At 32.9% G+C, this 24,467-nt stretch overlaps 1 protein-coding gene across 3 annotated transcripts in view; it reads right to left on the bottom strand.

Annotated features, from left to right (window-relative positions):
• LOC129944226 (uncharacterized) overlaps nucleotides 1-9,893 on the bottom strand; it is a 93,969-nt gene extending 84,076 nt beyond the window's left edge. For all 3 annotated transcript variants that reach the window (XM_056053525.1, XM_056053526.1, XM_056053527.1), the window contains exon 1: nucleotides 8,937-9,893. The gene's annotated coding sequence lies outside the window, so the exon portion shown is untranslated. The remainder of the gene's footprint in view (nucleotides 1-8,936) is intronic.
• Nucleotides 9,894-24,467: the final 14,574 nt, after the last annotated feature.

The following is a 24,467-nucleotide window of genomic DNA, read 5'->3' as shown; positions in this document are numbered from 1 at the left end:
TGGTTTTGAATTTTGCAATGTTCGTATTTAAGTGCAAATGCATATACGCTGACAGCTGCGAGCTACTTCTACGTATAAATAATACGAATTATTTATATCACAATAAAACACTAACGAATTTTTTATTCGCTGGTTTGAAGAATGCTTTTTATCTAATCATAATGATTTGCAAAATATAAGCAAGAAGTAGGCACAATATTGCTTATGTTAACTACAAATTAATAGTTGATAAATATCATTGTTTAATGTAAAGCTAATTTATAAGAGTTTTTGAATGTTCCAGACGTTTGTGATTAACATAATATTTTTAAATATCAATTAAAAATCGTTTTTAAAAGGCTGAATTTAATATTTTACAACTCTCAACTAAATCTGAAAATCGCAAAAGTAATGTGATAAAAGTACGAAATAGGAAGGCTTATTTAGCATACTATCTAAAATTTGTATGTGTAGAATACTTTTTCTCCTAGTCACATATTCAAAATAAAAAATGATTCGCTATGTTTAAGAGAAATATGTCCGTTTGCTGATACGATACTTAACATTTTAATTTTATGGCTCACATAAACGCTTGAGTAACACATAGAGCTTAGCACTAAACTAACATTTAAACATAAACTTCCTTAAGTATTTATGATTTACAAAAAGTAGCACAAAATTTCGCAACACTCGTTAACAATTTTTTTATGAATTTTAAGCGTTTGTGGTGTGGAACGCATTTAATATATGTCGAAAAATAAATAAAAATGGATGTGCTTAACGATGACATGGAAATCCTTAAAATTATAGAAACTAATATTTCTACTTAATTGTGCTATAAAATTAAATATTTTTCTTCAATTACTAACCTATGCGTTTTACTAAAGATTTCGATTAACACAAGAAATAACAATTTTTGGTTAAACGAAAATTGAAACCTCATGGTTATAAATGTCCATCATACAGGTGAAGAGTAATTGCTTACAAATCGGCATACAACTTAAATTTGGCACCTCCATCACTATATCAATAATTTTTTGGTTGCCATATGATTTTTTGAAACTTTAAATATGTTTTCAGCGTAGCTGACTTTAGACGAACGCATGTCTCTGCAGTTTGAATGACTTCATAAAACTTTCAAGTTTTTTAACTTAGTTTGTATAAATACATACATTTTTAAATTTTGACTTAGGCCGGGCATTCATGACACAAAATAACTTCTCAAATTGGGGTTTGTACAGATTGTTTGTGCAGTTTGTACAATTAACTGCGCTTTGTGGTTTTTTCAGATTCGTCAACTTGTGCAGATATTTTGTGACTTGAATATCAAAATCTATGCAACTGCACGGAACAAAAATATTGCAAATTAACGAAAACAGCTCAAGAAAATCAAAAGCGGTCATAAGCCTGGTTTTGGAACGGACGATATAAACATGCTTTCCCATGTTTCCATGACTATTTCTTTTCAGCTGTCCAAAACTTTTTTGACATGTTCTCTGAAACAAAACTTTTTTTAAACTGAAAACTGTACAGATAACTTGTATCGTGTTTTGCAAAAACTGACTTGTGTAAAATATCAATTCGGACAGTTATTTTGTGTCTTGAATGGCCGGCCTTAGTTCCACATACATAAGTTCTTAAGTGCAACATTCATTCACTATTGCTTCCTTTATCGAAGCCCAAATCTAGACAGAGTATCAACTTCTCGTGAATTTGATGCTTTGTCTGATTCCATCCAAAGAATTGTTTCGTCCTATCCTGACTGAAATCGTTGTTACGGGCGATTTCCATGTACACAATTCTTCATGGCTTCAACATTCGGACCAGTCAACACCAGAAGGAGTGTTCGCTGACTTAAAACACCTAACTCAGCTGGTCAACGAGCCCACTCGATGCGAGCTGTAAAGAGGTTATTAGGGTTAAGAAGGTAAGTTTCCGTTGTTTTAAAGCCAATCCAACTGAGGAAAACCGGAATAAGTTCAAGCAAGCCAGGAAGGCCTGCAACGCCCATATTCGACGGACCAAATTTTTACATGACCAAAAATTACGGCAAAAAATACTGCAATGTCCCAAAGGCAGTAAAAATGTTTGGTCATTTGTAAAAAATATGAGGAATTCTTCCTCTTCCTCGGTTCCTACGCTCGTTGTGAATGACACTCCATTTGTTAGCTCCTTAGAGAAAGCAAATCTCTTTGCTAGGAAGTTCGCCACCAATTCAACTCTGCCAGTGAGTGTTATGACTCCGCCTGTACTTGAGCGAGTTAATGATTCTATGGGGCAAATCTTTTTTCGCACTCGTACCGTAGTGAGGGTCCTAAAAGATCTTAACATACACAAATCTGCTAGTCCGGATGGTATCCCCGCTATTGTTCTGAAGATGTGTTCTTCATCGCTGGCAAAACCACTTCGTAAGCTTTTTCATCTGTCCTACTCCTCAGGTCTCGTTCCGAGCCTTTTCCCAAAAAAGGCGAATCTTCCTCACCGTCTAGTTATCGACTGACTGCACTTACGTCCCTTCTTTCCAAGGTCATGGAAACGCTGATTAATTATCAGCTCAAGAAATATCTTGAAGAACGGAAGCTTCTTAATGACCGACAGTATGGCTTTCGTAGCAATAGGTCCACTGGTGATCTCATGGTTCATCTCACCGAACAGTGGAACAAATCTTTACATAGCTTTGGAGAAAGTAAGATTATTGCACTAGATATTTCAAAAGCGTTTGATAGGGTTTGGCATCAGGCTTTCTTATCGAAAATGCGTGCTTTCGGTTTGCATGAATCCCTCCTTCATTGGATTAGTAATTACCTTTCGAATCGTTCAATACAAGTTGTATTGGATGGATTCAAGTCTGAAAACCACAAAATAAATGCTGGTGTGCCCCAGGGCTCTGTTCTATCTCCAACACTCTTTCTCATTTTTATTAATGATCTCCTGTCTGCAACATCTAATCCAATACATTGTTTCGCTGACGATAGTACTCTTAACTTTTCATATTCGTTTTCAGATTCACACCCCTCTTCTTCGGATGTGGAACTGCAACGACAAAATATGATAAGCTCATTAAATTCCGACCTAAACAGCATTGTACAATGGGGAATAAGAAACCGCGTGGAATTTAATGCTTCGAAAACGCAATGCTGTCTTGTATCGTTAAAGCGAAATATACCCCCGCTGCCATTATCCATAAATGGCACTTGCATCGAAGAAACTGAACATCTGGATATTCTTGGTATGTGTATCACCAACCACCTTTTGTGGAACGATCACATACGCGATGTCGCCAAAGATGCCGCAAGATGTTTGGGTTTTCTAAGGCGATGCAAGAAGTTTTTCTCCCCCTCTGATCTGGCTGTTATTTACAAGTCTTATATACGTCCAAAGCTTGAGTATAACTCCCATATCTGGGCTGGTGCTCCTGCAACTTACTTAAGCCTCTTGGATAGTATTGAACGTAGAGCATTTAGATTGATTGGTGATATTACCATCATAAGATCATTTACGTCACTTGAACATCGTCGAAATGTTTCTTGTCTCACCCTGTTTTACCGTTATTTTAATGGTTTATGCTCTAGAGAAATAGCCAGCTGCATTCCTCCCCTTAAACAGTTCAACCGTAATACTCGCGCTTCTAGGAATGCTCATCAATATACCCTCGAGCCCATCTTCGGTCGTACTGTCAAGTATAGAGATTCGTTCTTTAGCCGTACTATGCGAATGTGGAATGCCTTACCACACTCTGTCTTTCCCATTTATTGCAATATTCAGGAATTCAAAACCAATGTGCACCGACATCTCCTTTCAACCCCTCTCTCCCTTTCCTAGTGCTCACACTGTGTCTACATAATAAGGGTAATATATCCCCTTGAGTGTGCGCTTATTATAAAAAAAAAACATAACTTTAAAGTTATGTTTGAATAAGCTATTAACAAGATCTATGATATGAATCAGCAACAGGGTCTTAATCAAAAAATTATTATTTATTTCTAAGTCATTTTATAGACCTTTAGTTTATAGTCTTATCAATTGGGGTAAACATATGTTGGGTTAACGAAATGTTAACTAGACTTATGATAAATGTCTTGTTTTCCATATAATTACTACCTTTATTATGCAAAGATACAGTGAACGCATTAGGAACCGAAGAAAGGGTTTGATAGGGGGTGTCGTTGAACATTGATTTTGAGATTTTGAATTCCTGAATATTGCAATGACTGGTAGTACGGCTAAAGAACTAAAATAACGGTAAAATAAGGTGACGCAACACACTTTACGACCATGTTGAAGCAACGTAAATGGTCCAATGATCGTGATATAACCAATCAATCTAAATACTTAACGTTCGACACTGTTCAAGAGGCTTAAGTAAGCTGCGGGAACACCAGTCCAGAGATTTAAGTTACCCTAAAGCTTTGGACGTATATAAGTCTTGTAGATAACAGCCAGATCAGAGGGAGAGCAATAATTCTGAGCTGAAAGTGATCGCAAATAATGAAAGATGGAAATTCACCATAACTGAGATTCCATAGGGCTTCATTTGTCACCCGGCTGCACATTACAACATATTTAAAGACAAGGTCTGCACACTCGTCTAGAAATTTTGAAGGTAAAAAGAGCTTAAAAGAGTTTTGATTTAAGTGCAAACTTAAGTCTAACACTTATTTTTTGTTAAAAAATATTAATTGAATTTTAATTATAATTCCTTTGTTTTTTTAAAGCATGTTTATTTTATAAAGGTTATAAGCCTATTGCATATAGAGATTGGTCTGGAATCTATTTTTGTTTAGTTTTATTGAAGTTAAGAGATACTAAACTGAGATTAAAGTACATAAATTAAGTTATATGTATTATATAATATGCGAACCTTGACCCTCCGTTGATCACATCATCAAAATCATCGACAAAAACCGATTGTTTCAATGAACCTAGTCTTGTTCATATGTATTTGCAAATAGAGCAAACTTATTTTTTTTTATTTTTTGCATGAAAAACCGTGGGTGGTTAAGTCAAAAATGTAAACACTGTACAAAAGTTGTATTAAACATTAATTTTATTTTGCCAACAAATCAGTAGATACGTCCATATAAACCTTCCTACTCGTATTGTTATTAATAAAACCTCATAAGCAAACCTACACTAAAACAACAAGTCCGCCTTAATACAGGTCTCAGCAGCTATATGATGATATTTAACTTCACACATTAATCCTTCCCCTTGATGTGATTAAGTATAAACATTATCATCTTTGTCCACGCAGGATGGATGCAAATTATATCTTGTATTTTATTTAAAAATTTAAAAAAAAAGTTGGTCCATCAATGTTTTTTTCTGCGCGTATCCTTTTTCCATGTGAAGAACCGCACGCATCATGCACCTATCAACATTCAACAATCTAATGTCTTTCATCTATTTTAAGTGCCTTTTCACTGTTATTTTTATTTTTATTAGAATTTATTAAGTGGGAACACTTTTTGCATCAGCATCAGCATCATCGGTCCCTGTGAATGATTTCGCAAAGAGAGGAGAATTTATTGTTAGTTGTTGCCGTCTAGTGCCTTAGCCTTAGCCTAAGCCGCTGCCTATAGATTTGGTGGATATAGTGACCAATAGTAAAATATTATTATACTATCGACTTAAGTGCATAGACCATACAGATGCAGATAGAAGACTGCTATTGCTCTGGCAGAACGAGTTTGGCAGCATGTTCTGAAAGGCAGCAAAACAGTAACATCAACATCAGGCAAACATTGCAGATAAATCATGTGGAACTAGTTATTCTTATAGTATCTAGGGTTGCCATTATGCTGCATATAGCCTTATACGAAAATTGAGCTATTGTAATTTGTTCTGGTAAAGAAGGAACTTTTTATCAGATAATTAATTAAAACCAAACTCTTCAAAATAAAATTTGATAATGTAAAAAGCTTACTTTAACATTGGTTACTCAACATTGGTTATCATATCCAAACGTCTTAGTAACTTTATGAAAAATTAAGGGGAACTTAAATTTTGAATGCATATATTTGGCATTTTCAATTAAAAATCCATATACTCTTTAAGGACTCCTAATAAATAGATAAAAGAAAATTGGTAACCCTATAACAAGTATTAATGGACATTGAGATTGGTTTGGATATTTTGTATTTTAGTGTGTTTTTTTGTGTCTCCTACCAAAGACGTGAATTGTGAATTTTCCGAATCTTGTAATTTTACTCACTATACACACTTAAAACTTAAGTAGGTAAAAAACGGCAACATAGTCTCGGCCTTATAAACTTTCTTCCATAGTCAAAGAAAAGTAAAATATACAACATATCCACACTTCGTAGGATCGAGAGCTTTATTTTAGTTGCAAACAGGTAAATGTATAAAAAGAGAGACGATAGTGGGTTATGCTATACCAGCCCAATGGTTTATGGTTAACATGAAAAGAGAAGAACTCACGAGTGCTGAAGATCAAAAGTCCGCCAAGGAAGCAGGTTTAATGCTGCACCTAGTGTATATATTAAATCTTATAAAAAAAAAAGAATTTCATTTATTGGATTTCACTGTTTTTTAACGAAAAGAATTTAAATTGTTTAAAGTTATATTAGCTATTCAAAATTTAGGAGAGAAAAAAATTTGCAAGCAAGTGTTGTATTTGAGGTATACCTTAAGAATACACTTTATATCAGGATTAAAAACCAACTCTTTCAATGTCTAATCTAAAGAATTCAGGACTTAAAGTCTGCTACAATTGTTGTTTCATTTGTGAATCTTGGGATATCGAAAATTGCATCCCAAAATGACGAAATGTAATCGTAAACGAACAAATACCTTATTCAATGACCATAATTAACAACAATTTAAAAGCGAATAGAAAATTTCGGATGTAAATTAAGTTTAAAAGTTTTATTGAATTTATTTATTTGTACTTGACAACACATTTTTTACTTATAAATTCAATGGAATGAAAAATTCTTTCAGGTTGTTTTTTTGGCGCCTTAATACGATCAAATTTCTAAAACTAAATCGATGCTAATTTCATTTTAAATTCAAAAATTCCATTTTTTTAATAAATGTAAAATGTATTCTTCTTTATGCTGAACAAAAATACATATTTAAGAGAAAAAATTATTTATACTATTTTCCATACCAATACGTCGAAAACAGTTAACTTACAGGTTAGTAAGCAAGCCTGTTTGGTATCTTTTTAAATTAATATAAAACATAATTTCAATTTAAAAGCCTATAAGTGAGTCATAAAAAAACATTCGAATTCTTCAGGGTTATTAAATGTCCATATTTAAACAAAAGTTTTGTTTTTAAATTTGTGCAAAATATAGCCAGTTCTTTAATATGAAGATTTTTAAAAAGTTGTTAAAGAATAGAATACATTTATTAATTATTTAAGTAAAATGAATGAATCTATTGGAAACATAGAGTTTACAAACTCTTCTGTTTAACATTGTCTTATTAATATTATCTATCAGGTGATTAAATCAGTGAACCTGGTCAAACTTTGTAGTTTCAAAGAGTTGTACCTTCTGGTACAAATTAAATTTCGTAAGGATATTTTATTTATAACTCTAAGGACCAGTTGTACTCATTCAACTCCTTTTTTTTAAAAAAAAGATCAAATGCTGTTCTTAACTGATTAAGAGAAATTCTATGCTCCCTCCGGTTTTATTGAATTTTGTCTGTTTAAAATTGTGAAGAGTTGAGTGTTTATGTTTTAAGTCTTGCCTACTTTTTTTCATCCGTGTTACTTGTTTTTTATTAACTGATACAAAATTAAAGAATTTTTAGAAATCAATAATTATAATAATAATAATTATTTTGACGTAAAATGTTAACCTTAATTAATAATTTTTTAAAAAGAATATTAAATATTAAATTTAAAATTATTTTAAAAATTAAATTTGCAATTTGGCAAATCTAGTAAATTTAATAATCATTAATTATTTACGTGATGTTTTAAAATAATCCAATTGACAATACACATTTCTTTATACAAGTACGAAATCTCCAATTCAATATTTTCTCTAAATTGTTAAAGTGAAAATATGAATTAAATTTATTAGATTGTGGTGTGTTAAAAATTCAAAAAAAAACAGCGGGTATTGGAATAAAATTGGTTATCCAAGAAAGAGCAAGAACAATATTTGCATGCATAGAGTTTGAACAAAATTTAAACAATTTTGTAAACATATCTTATTATTATTGAATTTTTTTTTTTTAATTTGAAAATTTGCCAAAAATACGATTGTTAAAAGCAAAAGTTAGTTCATGTTGTCAGTTCAAATCTACAAAGAATATATAATTTATGTATATCATGAATAAATTCCAAGTAATTTGTTTCCAAATCTTTGTATTATATTAAAATTGATTAATTAAAAAACGCCCAACATCTAACACTATCACTCCTCGAACTAAATAAACGGAAGCGAACAAATCATCAACCGTTAGTTTTTTTTTTTATTATTTTTTTGAATTCAAACAAAAATCCCCATTCAAACGAAGAAGAAGAGTTAATCAAAAATGTCTAATGTTTGTATAGTCTTCTGAATTATAATTTTAGAGAAATCTGTGAAAGAATCTTATTTTAAGTCACAGAGCTACACAAGTCTGGGAAAAGATTAGTATATATATTTTTTAATGACTTTCTACTTTTGTGATATATTATTTGTTTCTCTTTTGTTTTTTTTTCCGGCATGAATTATGTGAAAATATGCTAAAGTGTCAACTATAATACTGATCTTCAAAACTATTAAAGATCTTAAATGTGCTCAGACACCACAGTTAAGTATATTTTTTAATTGCTTTCACTTAGTACGATAATTCTCATGATTGCAAAGTGCATCAGGTCATAGAAACATGCATTTAGTGTCAATTAACTCGATAAGAATAATAAATCATAATATTCATAGCTATACATTTTTGTTTTAAAGTATTTTTTAAATAGCTGCGTATACACTTACCAAGATATGTAATTTTTGTTTAATAATCCAAAGTCAAAGACGAAGAAGACAGAAAAGATGATGAAACCCACAAAGTATCCCTTTAATTGGAATGTATGTTGTTGTTTTTCTTATTATTTTTATATTTTTTTTTTGTTATTTTAGCAGTTCCCCCTTTTTAGTTTTATTTTTTTTTATCAACAAAAAAAAAAGAAACAACACTTGAGGCAATGGTCGAATAGTACCACACGAATACAATAGAATTTTCACACACACTCGAATAACAAGCAATTCACAATATTAGAATATTTTTCTCTAACCGCAAAGAAGAAGAACAAAACACATTTAGGTTGTAAGATGGCATCAAAGAAGAATCTACGATGATTTCTCTCTTTCTCTTTGCCCAGTTTAAATACTACGTTGGCAAATTATTTGCTGTGTGGCTCTGCAAGGCTATTAATAGGGTTACCTTTTGAATGAACTGATTATTTTTAGTGTCAATTTAATAAATTGTTTCGATTAAATTATCCCAAATGCAATATAAACTTAAAATTAACATAAAAACAGAACAAGTTTGTATCCTTATCTTCTCGTTATAATTATGTTTCCTTCAAAATAATCGGCAACATTAAAATAGAACAAACACCAACTATTATTATTCGTAAGGTGAAACACACGAAGATTGTTTATAGTCCAACGGTAAGGAGAAAATAAATTCAAATAACAAACAATCGTTGAAATACTTTACAAAAGAAAACACAACCGCAACAGTCGACCATTGAAATTGTACTAAAAACGAAAGAGTTGAGGTACGAACTTTGTACGATACAATATCATCAAGAAAATACTCGTACCACACGGACGACGACGACGACAACAGCAATGAAGATTATTAAGTTTGTAGACAACATTGGGAGCAGTGGTGGTATGGTGGGTGCACTCGGTTTTGCGATTCAGGCATTAAGCAGAGTCAGGCTGGCTGGCTAACGTTACACCTCGACTACCTTTAGCATTTTGCCGATGCCATGGTTACTTCGTAGGTTTTGTATATATTTCTATATGTATGTATCGTTATATTAGATTTAAGATAGCGCAGCAAATGTGGTTCGTTGGGGTTGGTGTATTTATATTGTTGATGATAGGAAACCTGCTTTCTGTGCGCATGTTAGATGTGTACTGCAAGACTCAACTTTATTTGTCTTTTTCTCACATCATTTTTTGTTTTTAATTCATTATGACTTGTTTTTCAATAGATATTCTTTTTAATAATTTGTATTAATAATATAATATATAATAACATAGGAGTAAATGTTTAAATAACAGATGTAAGATTTTTCCAGTTGTATACTTACTAAAATATTAAAACGGGTTATCAATTTTTCGGTTTTAGAACTATAAGGCTGAAATTCGACGTCTGTCAAACTAAGTTGTTAGACCAATTTTTTAGTTAAAAGTCTGACATTTACGAAAATGGATCGCTTAACTATTGATAGATAGATAGATGATTTTATTTTTTTCTTCATTATGATACAAACATTTTTGTTATTTTTATACATAAATCATTAAAACATGGCTTCTGCCGTCTGCCGCTTAACTATTTTTAAAACTCCAAAAATGTTGATCCTGCCACAGCCACATGTCGTGCTTTAAGAGAGATTATGGTTTACATAATCCCAAGCAGTTTTCAAAATTGTGAAGAAATTTGAAAAGAGTGGATTGGTTACAGATATTGTAAAGTAAAAGTGATGCGGAAAGCACGAATGTGTCGATTTCTCGTCGTTCTCAGGAATTAGAACTGTCTTACGGAACATAATAGCGTATTATGGATGCCAATGGGCAACCCACTATCTCCAACCATTGCAGTTCTGGTTTTGGACACGTTTTAGATGAATTTTTAAATAACATCGAAGAAAAACCTACGTTCATAGCAAAATATGTTGACGACATATTATAAATAATGGATAAAAGAAACATAGACAAAGTACTAAAAATTCTAAACGGATTCCACCCAAAAATTCAATTCACAATCGAAAATGAGTTTAACAAAACAATATCTTTTTTAGATATAAAAATCTACCGTGAAGAAAATGGTTTGCTTTTCGACTGGTATCAAAAACCAACATTAATTAATTTCCGATCAAACCAAGCAAGGCATATTATCATCAATACTGCGTTCAATCTCGTGAATAAAATTTTCTAAATAAGTGATGTACGATTCCACGTGGCCAACGAGAAAAAAGTCATCAAAATTCTAAGTGATAATGGTTATCCTTCTACCATAATTCGAAGTCTTCTTTTAAAATACAAAATGCAAATTCCACGAGAAAATATTGATGAACCCGTTAGAACGCACCACAAAACCATGATTTACGTCCCAATTCTATCTGAAAACTTCAAAAAATACAATTCCCAAAAATTGACAGAGGTTCGTCTTGCTTTCGAACCAAACAAAACACTTGACCATTGTTTTACTAAACTCAAGACCAAACCTGATAAGAACAAATAAACAGATGTTATCTACAAAATTACAAAATGCAATGGTAAATCAAACCGTGTAACCTGTTTTATATTGGAACATCAAAACAACTGCTTAGACACAAAACTAAAAAATTCAGAAAATTGAAAGCTGTCATTCTCCAAACTTTGAAGGCGTAGAAACATTACATATTCTCAATAACAAGAACAACATGAACCGAAAACAAGGCACACAAAACATTTCTGCTGTATATTGCTCTCTTCTTTCTTCTTAAATGTAATTTGTGCCTTATTCAATTTTGACTTAACTTCATTTTTAGAAGTGTTAATTACATTCATAGTTTTATTTTTAATTTATTTTAATTAATATAACTAATATTAAATAGTTTTTCTTGAGTGAGTAAGCTTTATTGTATTTGTTTCCCATTGAAATAACTAAGATCATTTGTATATTTTTTGCGTTAATAAAGTTAACCTGAAGAAGGCAGCAACTCCTGCCGAAACGTTGGGAAAGTTTATGTAACGTAATTGTTTCATTGCGAAAATTACAGTGACCAAAAAAGCCGACAGAAAACTATACTTCCTCTAATCACAATTATTACACAAATTGGTCAACAAATAAACTAAACTATGCATTTATATCTATACCTACATCCATATAAAGTTCAGCTCGCACAACAATTGAATACAGCTGACCATTCTCATCGTCGTAGATACGTCGAATGGGTGCTTGAATAACAGGCAGTGGACGGCGATTTTTAGAACAATATTTTCTTCAGCATCGAAGCATATTTCTCACTAGGTCGAAATGTTAATTTTTTTTTTTTTTTTTTTTTTTTATATCCGATGGAAATCTTCAAAAGACACTCGGTAAGAATCGGTACCGAGTAGTGTGGGACTCTTACCGCACTAAAACCACCGGTGAATCAGGACCAATCTATGAAAGATCGACAAATGATTTTTATTTCTTAATTTTTAAAATCGCATTGGGGGAAGTTTAAGGTTATAACACTTTCCCGTAGCTTTTAGCCCATCAGCTCATGAGGCTTGGTTCTTCTTAATCTCCGAACATTGTCTCGTACATTTAATACGGTCTCCATTTCAGAGTTAGTATGACTTTGCAGCCGCTTATTGTGTGATACAGCGTGTTTCTTAACCACTTCTGTAACCATTTCAATTTGAAGGTCACGATGTAGATCGCTATTTCTTATATACCAAGGGTCATTTATTATTCCACGAAGGACCTTGCTTTGGAATTTTTGGATGGGTTCAGCATTTGTTTTCTTTGTACAGCCCCATAGTTGGATGCCATATGTCCAAACGGGTTTCAATACTTGCTTATATAACATTAGTTTGTTCTGGATAGAAAGGTCAGAGTTCTTTCCTATTAACCAGTACATTTTTCTGTACTTCAAGTTTAGTTCTTCTCTTTTCTTTTTGATGTGTTCTTTCCATTTAAGCTTTGCATCCAAATTCATTCCAAGGTATTTGGCGGTATTGGAGTAAGGTACTTCTGTACTGTTTATAAAAATTGGAACATTGTTTATGTTTTTGTTTGTAAAGTTTATATGCGTCGATTTTGTTTCGTTTAATTTGATACGCCATTTGTGCGTCCAATCACTAACTTTATCGACTGCATTTTGCAATTTTTGTGTAGCCTTCGTAACGGATTTATCTGGCACCAATATTGCAGTATCATCAGCAAAGGTGGCCATGATAGCGTTGATGTCCACTGGAATATCCCTTGTATATAACAGATACAGGGTTGGTCCTAGGACACTTCCTTGTGGTACACCGGCTTCAATTTTCTTAAGTTCCGAGTAATTTTGGTCGTACCGTACTCTAAAGAGTCGGTTCGTAATATAGGATTTCAGTATTTCGTAGTACTGCCTGGGGAAGTCCCTATGCAGTTTGTACTCAAGTCCCAAGTGCCAAACCTTGTCAAAAGCTTGAGCAACATCTAAGAATACAGACGAGCATACTTGTTTTTCTTCAAGTGCCTTTTCCACAACATCCGTAATTCGATGCACTTGGTCTATCGTGGAATGTTTATTTCTAAATCCAAACTGATGGGTCGGAATTAGTCTTCTTTCTTCAATTATTTTGTTAAGCCTTTTAAGTAGCAGTTTTTCAAAAACTTTTGCCATGATTGGTATAAGCGATATTGGTCTGTAAGATGTAACTTCTGTTGGTGGCTTACCTTGTTTAGGTATAACAATGACTTCCGCAATTTTCCAATGATGTGGCACATATCTTAGTTTAAGGCATGCGTTTATTATAAATTGGAGTTTCTTGAAGGCTATAAGAGGCATTTCTTTCAGAACCTGAGCAGTTATAAGATCGTACCCTGGTGATTTTTTGTTTGACAGCTTATGTTGACACATGCTTCTTACTTCTTTGAGCGTGACAAAAGGTATTTCACATTCGTCGTTTCTGTCAACAAACTGTAAGGGATCTGTAGCTGTGCTTGCTGGGAATGGCTTGAAAACATTCGCGAGATGTTCAGCAAAGAGATCAGCCTTTTGTTTCGGGTTTCCGATCCATTTACCATCTTGAGATTTTATCGGCGGGTTTTGTGTCTGAGGTCTTTTTAGACGCTTAGTTGCTTTCCATAAGGAGTATTCTGTAGAAGCATCCGTCGTCAGACTTTTCAGGAATCTACTTAGTGAATCATTTTTAAACTCACAGATTCTTTTTTTTAATTCGTTGTTAAGACGGTTAAAAACTACCTTATCATCTGGGAATCTCGTGGATTGCCATTTTCTTCTAGCTCTTCTTTTTTCCAATATCAACTCCTTTATTTCGATAGGATATTTTATTTCTTTTTCTCTCGCATTCGAAATAGTTGGAGTACTTTCTTCTGCAGCCTGCTGCACATCAGCAATAAATTGTTCTACTTCATGATCAATTTGTTCAATTGTTTGCATAGGGGATCTTAGGTTTATAAAATTTTCAAGTTTGTCTCTGAATTCGTTCCAGTTTGTTCTGTTATTCACGAGCTTGGGATTACTTTTTTCTATTATTTCTGTTTCGCTCAGTGATAAAATTACTGGAGTATGATCTGATGATAAATCATAATTACCTTCGACACTTATATGATTTCGTTTAATACCTTTAACTACGAAAAAGTCTATAAGGTCTGGTATTTTGTTAGTATCAGATGGCCAATATGTTGGCGAACCAGAAGAATAAAATTCGCAGTTGTATTTTCGGCCTGCTTGGTATAGCCGTTTACCTTTTGTTGTTATGAGCCTAGATCCCCATTGGGTGTGTTTAGCATTGAAGTCGCCACCAACAAGGAAGTTATGTCCTAACAAATGTAGGAGTTCTGCATAGTCTTCTTCAGTTGGAGAGCGCCTCGGAGGGCAGTATATAGCTGCTATTTTGAATTCTTTCTTTTTTATACCAATACTAATTGTTGTTACTTGCATGTTTTCTTTAGTAAACTTTGGTTCTTCAAAGTGTGTTAAGCACTTTTTTATAAGTATTGCTGATCCTCCCCTAGCTTTGTCAGCTGGGTGCGGAGCGTGATAACATGTATAGTTTGGTAATTTATTATCAAGATTTTGTTCAATAGCGAGGTGGGTTTCGGACACCAAACAAATGTCTATATGCTCTATGTCTAAAAAGATGTTTAGTTCTGATACATGCTGTAAGAGACCGTTTGCATTCCATGTTGCGATTTTGAGTGTTCTGTCCATCATTGTTTTTTAAGAGCGACTTCTTCGCTTAGCTGTTTTATGTTTAAATCTTGTTGGTCAATCCTTTTCAGGATGAGTTCCAGCATTTCTTTTATAGAAGTTTCCTCATTCTTCCGCACATTTTTTTACAATCTGGGAATAAGATTTATTTTCATCACTTTTGCTTAGTGCAATTGCTTTTCCCGGTTGATTTTTTAGTAATGTTATCGACCGTTACTTTTTTGCTTTCAACTACTGGTTTTGTGTTGGTTGAGTTTCTAAACTTGTTCCCAGTTTTGTTTTTTCTTTTTGTGTCTTGGAACTTTTTTGCTACTGGACATCCTCTGTAACTTGCAGGATGATTGCCTTGACAATTAACACATTTCGCTTTCTGTTCTCTGCCCATGGGACAGTTTTTGGTTGCATGTCTGCCTTCACATTTAACACAAGCGAACTCGCGATTGCAGTATTTTTGTGTATGCCCAAAGGCTTGACAGCGCTTACATTGTGGAACACTTTTCGACTTTCGCAGTGGTTCAATTTTGACAACTATGCTAATAATTGATTTAATACTATAAATCTTATCGAGACTTTCTTTATTTTCAAACGTGAGCATAAATAAAGGTAGAGATCTCTTTTTTGTCGTTGATACCCCAGTGGAGTCTTTTACTATCTCATTTTTAATAAGGTTATTGGCATCGAGAGCTTGAAAGCCTTTTTGTATAAGGTCTTCGACAATTTCTTTGGCAACACATGAAGAGTGAAGGCCTCTTGCTACTACTTTTATCGATCTTGTAGCTTTATTTTCGTACGAGTGCCACTGAATTTTCTTTTTGTTCAATTCTTCAGTGACAGATCTATACGCATCGGCGTCTTCAACAATGACTTTCCAATTGTCTTTATTGTATGATGTATATTTACATGCCTTATTCGTGCATTTTTCTACTATGCCCTTTAGCTCGCCAAACATTGCCAATCCGGAGATCATAATTGGGGGTGGGGCAGTTTGCCTGGTACCTTTAACGTGAGACTTATTTTGGGGTAAATCTCTTATTTCTTTATTGGATGCTCTCATTTTTGTAGCAGTATCTGATTTTGAACCTGTTTGCTGACATTTTATAACAGCCTCTGGGCTACTCTCTGCTTTTCGTTTCTTTGACTTACGTTTATTTCGGTTTCCTTCAGTTTCAAGGAGGAGCTCTTCCTCATCAGTATGAAACTCATTAGCAGTTTTTTGTGGGCTTTTCACTACTGGTGACTTTTGACTTGATATATTGTCTTTCACGGACTTTTTATCGAGCAAGCTGACTTTTTCTTCGAGTCTCTTCACTTGTTGCTGAAGACTTTCAACAAGGGCTTCAAGTTGTTTTCTGGCTAAGATTTCTATTTGCCATTTATCGAAATAATTTTCGGATTCAACTTGGTGGATCTCGTTGTTTTTTGTGAAACACTGCTGATCTTTTGTTTCGATCTTTTCATGGATGGTTCCTTTTTCGTTAATGACTTCTATGTCATTTGATTTTTGCGTTGGGGGTTTCGATGGAGTAACCCTTGGTGATATTTTTGGTGGAGTTCTTAGTGTTTTTGAACTCCGTCTATTTCCTAGAAGCAATAATTGGTCCTCCCCAGAATCCATAGGACCGATCTCCGAAGAGAGTGGATTTACCAGTTTATCTGGATTGCCACCTGGGGTATTATATCTATTTGTTTTACTCATTGCCATATTTGTTTTTATTTTTGTAACTTTTGTTTAGTTCCATAAATAGCTCAGTTACCTCTTCTATTTAGGTTTCTTGCAGAACTGGTTCTTCAGAGCGATTATCTTATCTTTTGCTCCTAATTCCTGAGAAGGTAGCTCAGGTGTCTCAGCTCTTGGATTCAATAGATCCAACGCTCGTCGTTAGTTCACCTTACGGTTATCCAGCGGGCACCACTTGGAGGTGACGATGCGATTTTGCTCCGCCGAAATGTTAATAAACAAAATTTTGGTATTTGGGGTTCCGAGAATCCTCAAGTTATTGAAGTGAGGCCATTACTTCTTCGAAAACGACGAAGATTGAACGACTGTCACCTTCAGTCCAGAGCGTTATGGTTATATGGTAACCGACTTTTTTTGCTTGCTATTGGAGAACACGACTTGGAGAATATGTGGTTTCATCAAGACGGTGCCACATGCCACACCACCACCAATTTGACACCACTGACTGGCCTTTTTTTGTAGGGCAACGCGAAAAACACTGATTAAAAATAACATTCGTCAAGTTATAGCTGAGATACAGCCAAATATGTGTTAAGAAGTGGTCGGAAATTACCTCAAAAGAATCGATGATTGCAACAATTCGCGTGGTAGTCATTTAGTTGATGTAGCATTTCACACATAATGGCAACGTTCAAACTTTATAATAAAAAAAGAAATATTATGAAAACAAATATTTTATGTTTTGTATTTACGCTTACTTTTGAAACCGCAAAATGGATAACTCTGTATTATGTGGGATAAAAACTCACTTACAATATATACTTTTTTTTTGACTATGTCAGTTAGTTAGACTCGATTTATTTTATTTTTCAATAGGCCTAAAAATCATAGTAGGGATGAATAAATAAATTAAATACATTTACTTTTTTTATTTTATTATGTTTTGTGACATTAGTTCTCTGAAATTAATAAACAAATAACAATTCTGCTTTTCCTTTTAATTTCCTACTTGTCCCTTTTAAGGCAATGGAAACTCCTACAGTCTTATAGAATTATTATAAAACAATTTTAAGTATTTATAAAAAAAATTGTAGTTGAATTTTACATTTAAGCCTTGTGACTGTCAGTTGCATTTTTTGTTAGTTAGATTAGCAATTTATGAAGAACTATACTAAGCTTAGCTAGGGTTGAGATTTCAGTTTCTCAATTATAATTATGTTTCATGATTTGTTTCATCAACCATCTTATTCCGTACCAAATGGCGAAAAAATAAATACACCTGTTTTTGCATTAAATTACACAGTTTAATAAAGAAGTGAAACTGTAAGCTATAATCTATGTATACAAAGCTATAATACTAAAGTTCAAAAAATGGTTTGAGGATTAGCTACATAGAATTATAGCGACATCTTTTGACTGGAACTTTAGTTCGACAATGCAAAATCATTTTTTTTTCGAATTAATTCATATTCGAAATCAGAAAAATAAACCTTAGGAAATTTTTTATTCTTGCAGATAAAAATAAAATCCTTTTAAAAATAAGCAAATACACAAACCTTAAAATTTACGAAAAATCATGTACAAGAATCAACATTTTAACGAAAAAACTGCACGATTTATAAAATATTTTTATGATTTTCGTTGAAAAATGTATAAAGATGAATAATATGCTGGGCTTACACATCTTCACAATCCCATAATTGTGTACAAAACTCATAGAAATTAGTTACCATAAAATATTTGTATGGTTAAAGAGATGTTTGTTTGTCGTGTTAAGCTAGCAACATTCTTCTATATACATAGGACATGTAATGTACGTAAACATTCTCGTCTCAATGAAAATAACCTTTCCAAAATCTGTTAAATTCAAAAAATCACAATCGAACACATAAAATGTTCAAACAAATTTTGTTTTATTTTAATGTAGTTTATATTAAAAGATCAATCACTGACTATTTTCAAAAAAAGATAGGTACAATCAATTAAAAGTTGTAACTAGTTTCTGTTTTTGTATAGGATATTAGGGTTTTCCAATAAGATTTTGATAATAATGAAACCAGTATTTTTAAGAGGATTCCATTACTTCCATGCCACAAACAATGAAAAAAATGTCAGTCAAATGGCTGTCACGGCTACGTTACAGCTCTGCATTGTTTAAAGAAAAATCTCGTTGACTTATTCGTACATTTGTGGGTATATGGACTCGATAGCTTCATAACATAAATCTTTAAGGACTTGACCTTTTATCGTTCAAGAGGCTCTATAAAAAATAGTGTTAAGGTGTTAAATAACAAAACAACACGTTCAGGATACTTTTTTTCTGAAAAATTGCGATTGTTTCGATATTAATGTGCCACGTAGCGCCATCTTGTTGAAAATAAAATTCGTCTAACATCAATATCTTCCAATTCCGGAAATACAAAATTAGAAACTGTGTAGTTTTGATCTGTCAAATGTTAAAAATGACAGATTATGGCAAATTATTTGGGGGATAGTAAGCGTTGCTCACTCAAAAACAAGAACATTTTCTTAAAGCTTTATTTTCTTAAAACATTATTGACGGTGAAAAGTACACTAATAATTCGTTGAAATGTACTGAATAAATAAGTTCTACGCTAGGTTATACTTAGGCAATATTTTGAGCAAAAATTGCAGTAAAGTTTAGTGCAACATATTATTATATGTTTATACTTATTTCTGTCATTGGAAACGTCAAGGTTTTATAAACCACAATGGTTTACAATGGTACACAATGTACCTTCTTTGTTTTGATCAATTATTGATTTCATGTTAATATTGTACGAAGTCTGTAATGGACGTTTGTTTTATATATAAATAGAGGCTGGGATGCGACCCACACTGATAACTTCCCATCTCGTCTGTCGATTTGTCTTGCTTAAAAGTTTGTCCACATGTACTGGTTACAATTTTTACCAAATTTGCGTACTATTTTTGTAGATTTTATTTTTTATGAAAAAACGGACTGTTGGATTTTTATATAAAAATTACTGAATATCGAAAACAATATTTTCTGTGAAATAAAATAAGTTTGAAGCCAATATTTTTAATTTTTGTAAAGTTATTTGGGTCGAAAGTAAATTTTTACCAAGTTTTAGTATTGTTTTTTTTTTTAGTTTTATTTTTTGTAAAAAACTGTCAATTCGATTTTCATTTTCAAAATTTATCGAATGTTGAGAACAATATTTCTTATAAGATAAAATTAGTTTGAAGCCAATATTTAAATTTTTTGAAAAGAGTCGAAAATCAATTATTTTTACCAACTTTTGTTAAATTTTTTTTTAGGTTTTTAATTTTTTGTACAAAAACTGTCAATTCGATTTTTTTCAAAATGTTACTGAATGTTGACAACAATATTTTTTGAAAGAAAAAAGTAAATTAAAGCAAATATCTTAAAGTTTTGAAAAGATGTTTGAGTCGAAAATCAATTTTTACCAACTTTTGTTACATTTTTTTAGGTTTTTAATTTTTTGTACAAAAACTGTCAATTCGATTTTTTTTCAAAATTTTACTGAATGTTGAAAACAATATTTATTATAAGATAAAATAAGTTTGAAGCCCAAATTTCAAGTTTTCGAAAAGATATTTGAATCGATATTCAATTTTTACCAATTTTGAGTGATGTTTTTTTTTTATTTTTATTTTTTATAAAAAAACTGTCAATTCGATTTTTCTCAAAATTTTATCAGATTTAAAAAAAATTATTCTTCATTGCATGAAATTGTTTTGGAGATGAAATCATATTTTAGTCTTAAAATTTTGGAGGTGACACATTTTTTTTCAGTTTTTTTGATTTATAAAAAAAACGTTAAATGGAGTTGTTCCAAAAAATATACTTTTTTGGTATCACGCTATTTATCATATAAAATCTAATTCAAGTCTCTAGCATTTTTGGTTCGTAAGATATTTAGATATAATGTTCACCTTTTTTCAAACTGCTATGGTAAAAAAACTACCCACGCAATTTTCTTGAGAGCCCTTTCTGCATCTTTTTGCCTTATTATCTGACGTACGGATGTACGGACATCTTTCTAAAAATCTTTTATTTCGACTCTAGGGACCTTAAAACGTCGAGAAATGTCAAAGTTTTCAATTTGAAAAATTGGACCCATACAATAACTTCCTATGGGAAGTTAATAACTGTATTCCGCCCTTTCGAAACCTTTTTTATTTTACTTAGACTAAAACCAGAAATATAACTGAGCTTTTCCTTTGTTTTGTGTTACTTTTACTTTCCATAGAAAGTTATATTGTAATCATTTGAATTCCCAAATTGAAAATTTCTCGACTTTTTAATTTCCTAGATTCTAAATCAAATGTTGTTAGAAATATGTTTTTGAGATAGGTAAATATCTGATATGCACAAAATAAACGCTGGTGTGCCCAGGGCTCCGTTTTGTCTCCGAAGCTCTTTCTTATTTTTATAAACAATCTTTTGTGGAGTGATCACATATTCGACATTGCCAAAAATGTTGCTAAGTTTTTCTCAGACGATGCAAGAAGTTTTTACCTCTTCTGATCTGGCTATAATTTACAAAGCTTTTATTCTTCTAAAACCCGAGTATAATTCTCATATTTGTGATTAGCCCCTATAACGATATTAAATCTACTGGATAGAATTGAAAAGAGCACTTTTAAAATTATATAACATCGTTTTCTTAGCGAAACATTTGCTTCTCTTAAACACCGCCGCAAAGTCTATCATTGTTTTATTGTTATTTGTATAAACAATGCTCTAGTAAAATAGCCAGTTGCATACCTCCCCTTAAACAATTCAACCATAATACTCTTACTGCCAGGAATGCCCATCCCAATTTCGAAGGTTCCTTTAAACACATGAATTCTTTCTTTAACCACCCTACACAAATGTGGAATGATTTACCAGGCTCATATATTTCTCACTCATTACAAGGAGTAGACTTGAAAAACTAAAAAATACACATTTTCGAACCGATTATCTTGAAAATAAATAAAATTATTATTATATTAAAAACAATTTCATTCCTTATTTTTATTTGGGAAAGTGTTGTGTACGCAGAGACGGAATTGGCCCCAAAATGAAGAAAATGAATTTAGCTTAAAATTAAAGAAACTAACCCATCAGGGTTAAAATCGGCAATACCTGAGAAAAATTTACATTTTTTGCGGTTTCGTCGATTTTTTGCCATATTGTATTGAAGTCGAAAACTTTTTTGTAAGGTCAACGACAAAAATACCTAGACACAAATAGGATCTACAGGAAAAAAAAAACAACTTGACTAAAAAATAGTGTAGTAGGTGTAATTGTTTCCAATGTTTTCAAAACAATAATATGTTTTTAGAATTGGTTTTTTGACATTTATTTGCCAATAACATGAAAAGTGACATAAAATATTTGTTTGTTAAAATAGTTTTTCTGTTGTTTTTCAATTGGAGACATAAAATTATTTATGTCTAATACTATAAACAAAAGCAACAGTTTTTAAAAAGTTCCTGAAAATGGATTTCTAGCTTTGAGCACAATAATGTATGTGCATATATGTAGGTGTTGCCGTTTCCAATCTTTAATTTTGTATAAATAAGTTCTTCTTCTTTTTAACAAGGGACGAAAAATTAGTCTCAAACCAGCAATGAATTTTCGGAAGGTACAGATTATCAACTTCAATTGCTTCGTCATACGAGCGATTTAAATGTACACAATTCTTCATAGCTTCAACATTCGGGGCAGACAACACTTGAAGGTGTTTGTGCTGAGATCTTTGCTGAGTTGAACCACCTAGCTCAGCTGCTCAAAGTACCCACTCGAATATCGGACGTGGAAGGTCGAGTAGAAAACACTCTTGTGTAGTGTTCTATCTCCTCTATGCGCATCTGACCATTGTGCTATATCTGCAAATTTCTCGTGTAAAAACTCTTCAGTTAAAGATAGAGCTCCTAAGAGAACCGTTTGACAACTAGGAAGAACACATGGTTCGATGCGAGATGTAAAGAGGTTATTAGGGCCAAAGAAGTAATTTTTCGTTGATATAAAGCCAGCCCTACTGAGGAAAGCCAGGAAGGCCTGCAACGCCCATATTTCACTCACCAAATTTGTTCAAATTTTTTTATTGGTCATTGTAGGCACTTTTCCTCAAATTCTACGCTGCCAGTGAGTGTTAAGACTTCGCCTGTACTTAAGTGATTTTTTTTTCGCGCTCGTACTGTGGCAAGAGCGCTTAAAAAATTCTTAACACTTATAAAAGGTGTCCCAAAATTAACGCAAGATTTGAATTAAATAGAAAACGCCGTTTTTAGTCTTTTGATAGTTATATTTTTATTGACTCGTAAAGTACATAGGATAAGTTTATGTATGGAATAACAATCGGACAAATGGCCTCCACGGCTTTGCATGCACATGCGCAGCGCACTCTTTTGTTAAAATTTTCCATGACCATTCTGCATAAATGTGGCTGAATTTCGTTGATGCAGCGTTGAATCTCCTCCTTTAATGCACGGGTGGTTGTGGGCTTGTTGACATAGACTTGTGATTTCAAATAATCCCATAAAAAGAAGTCTAATGGTGTTAAATCACACGATCTAGGAGGCCAATTTTGATCACCGAAACGAGAGAGTACACGACCTGGAAATGTCGCATGCAGTAATTGAATTGTTTCACGGGCTGTATGACATGTGGCACCGTCTTGTTGAAACCACATATTGGACATTTCAATATCATCCAATTTTGGCAGAAAGTACTGTGTAATCATGTCGTGATATCGAGCACCAGTAACAGTCACTGCTTTACCAGCATCATTTTCAAAAAAATATGGCCCAATTATGCCTCCAGCTTAAAATCCACACCATACAGTCACGCGTTGTGGATGCATTTGTTTTTCGACAATCACATGTGGGTTCTTCGAACCCCAAATGCGGCAATTTTGGCGATTGACAAAGCCATCAAGATGAAAATGTGCTTCATCACTTATGATGATTTCGCTCGAAAAATCAGGGTCCATTTGTTAATGTTCAATAATCCATTCAACGAACTCTCTTCTCTGTCCATGGTCATTAGGCTTCAATTGTTGTGTTAATGCAATTTTGTAAGCATGAAGACACAGATCTTTGGTGAGTATACGCTGTAGAGAGGTTCTTGAAATTTGCAATTCTTGTCCACGACGTCGAATTGAGGTTCCTGGATTGTCAGCATTCGACATTCACATTTGAACGGCTTGTTTTTGGACGACCAGTGTGTTTGGCGTCTCCAACGGATCCAGTCTCCATGAATTTTTCAATTAATCTTTCGGTTCGTTCAATACAAAAAGTATTGGATGCGTTCTAGTCTGGAAGCCACAAGTTAAATGCTGATGTGCCCCAGGACCCTGTTCTATCTCCACCACTGTTTCTTATTTTTATCAATGATCTCTTGTCTGCAACTTCTAATCCAATACATTTTTTTGCTGACGATAGTACTCTTAGCTTTTCATATTCGTTTTGAGACTCACATCCCTCTTCCTCCGATGAGGAACTGCGTCGACAAAATATGAAAAGCTCATTTAATTCCGACGTAAACAGCATTGTACAATAAGGAATAAAAAACCGCCTGAAATTTAATGCTTTAATGATACGAGTATACTCGTACCCCATTTGACATTATCCCTAGCTCCTTTTGATCGTTTTTTGAACTGTTTTTGGTTTAGAGAACTAGCCAGTTGCATCCTTCCC

The sequence above is a fragment of the Eupeodes corollae genome, chromosome 2 (genome assembly GCF_945859685.1).
Source record: "Eupeodes corollae chromosome 2, idEupCoro1.1, whole genome shotgun sequence".
NCBI classification, from domain to species: Eukaryota; Metazoa; Arthropoda; class Insecta; order Diptera; family Syrphidae; genus Eupeodes; species Eupeodes corollae.
Note: the sequence above shows the minus strand (reverse complement) of the source record. Positions and strands in the feature narration are given on the sequence as shown.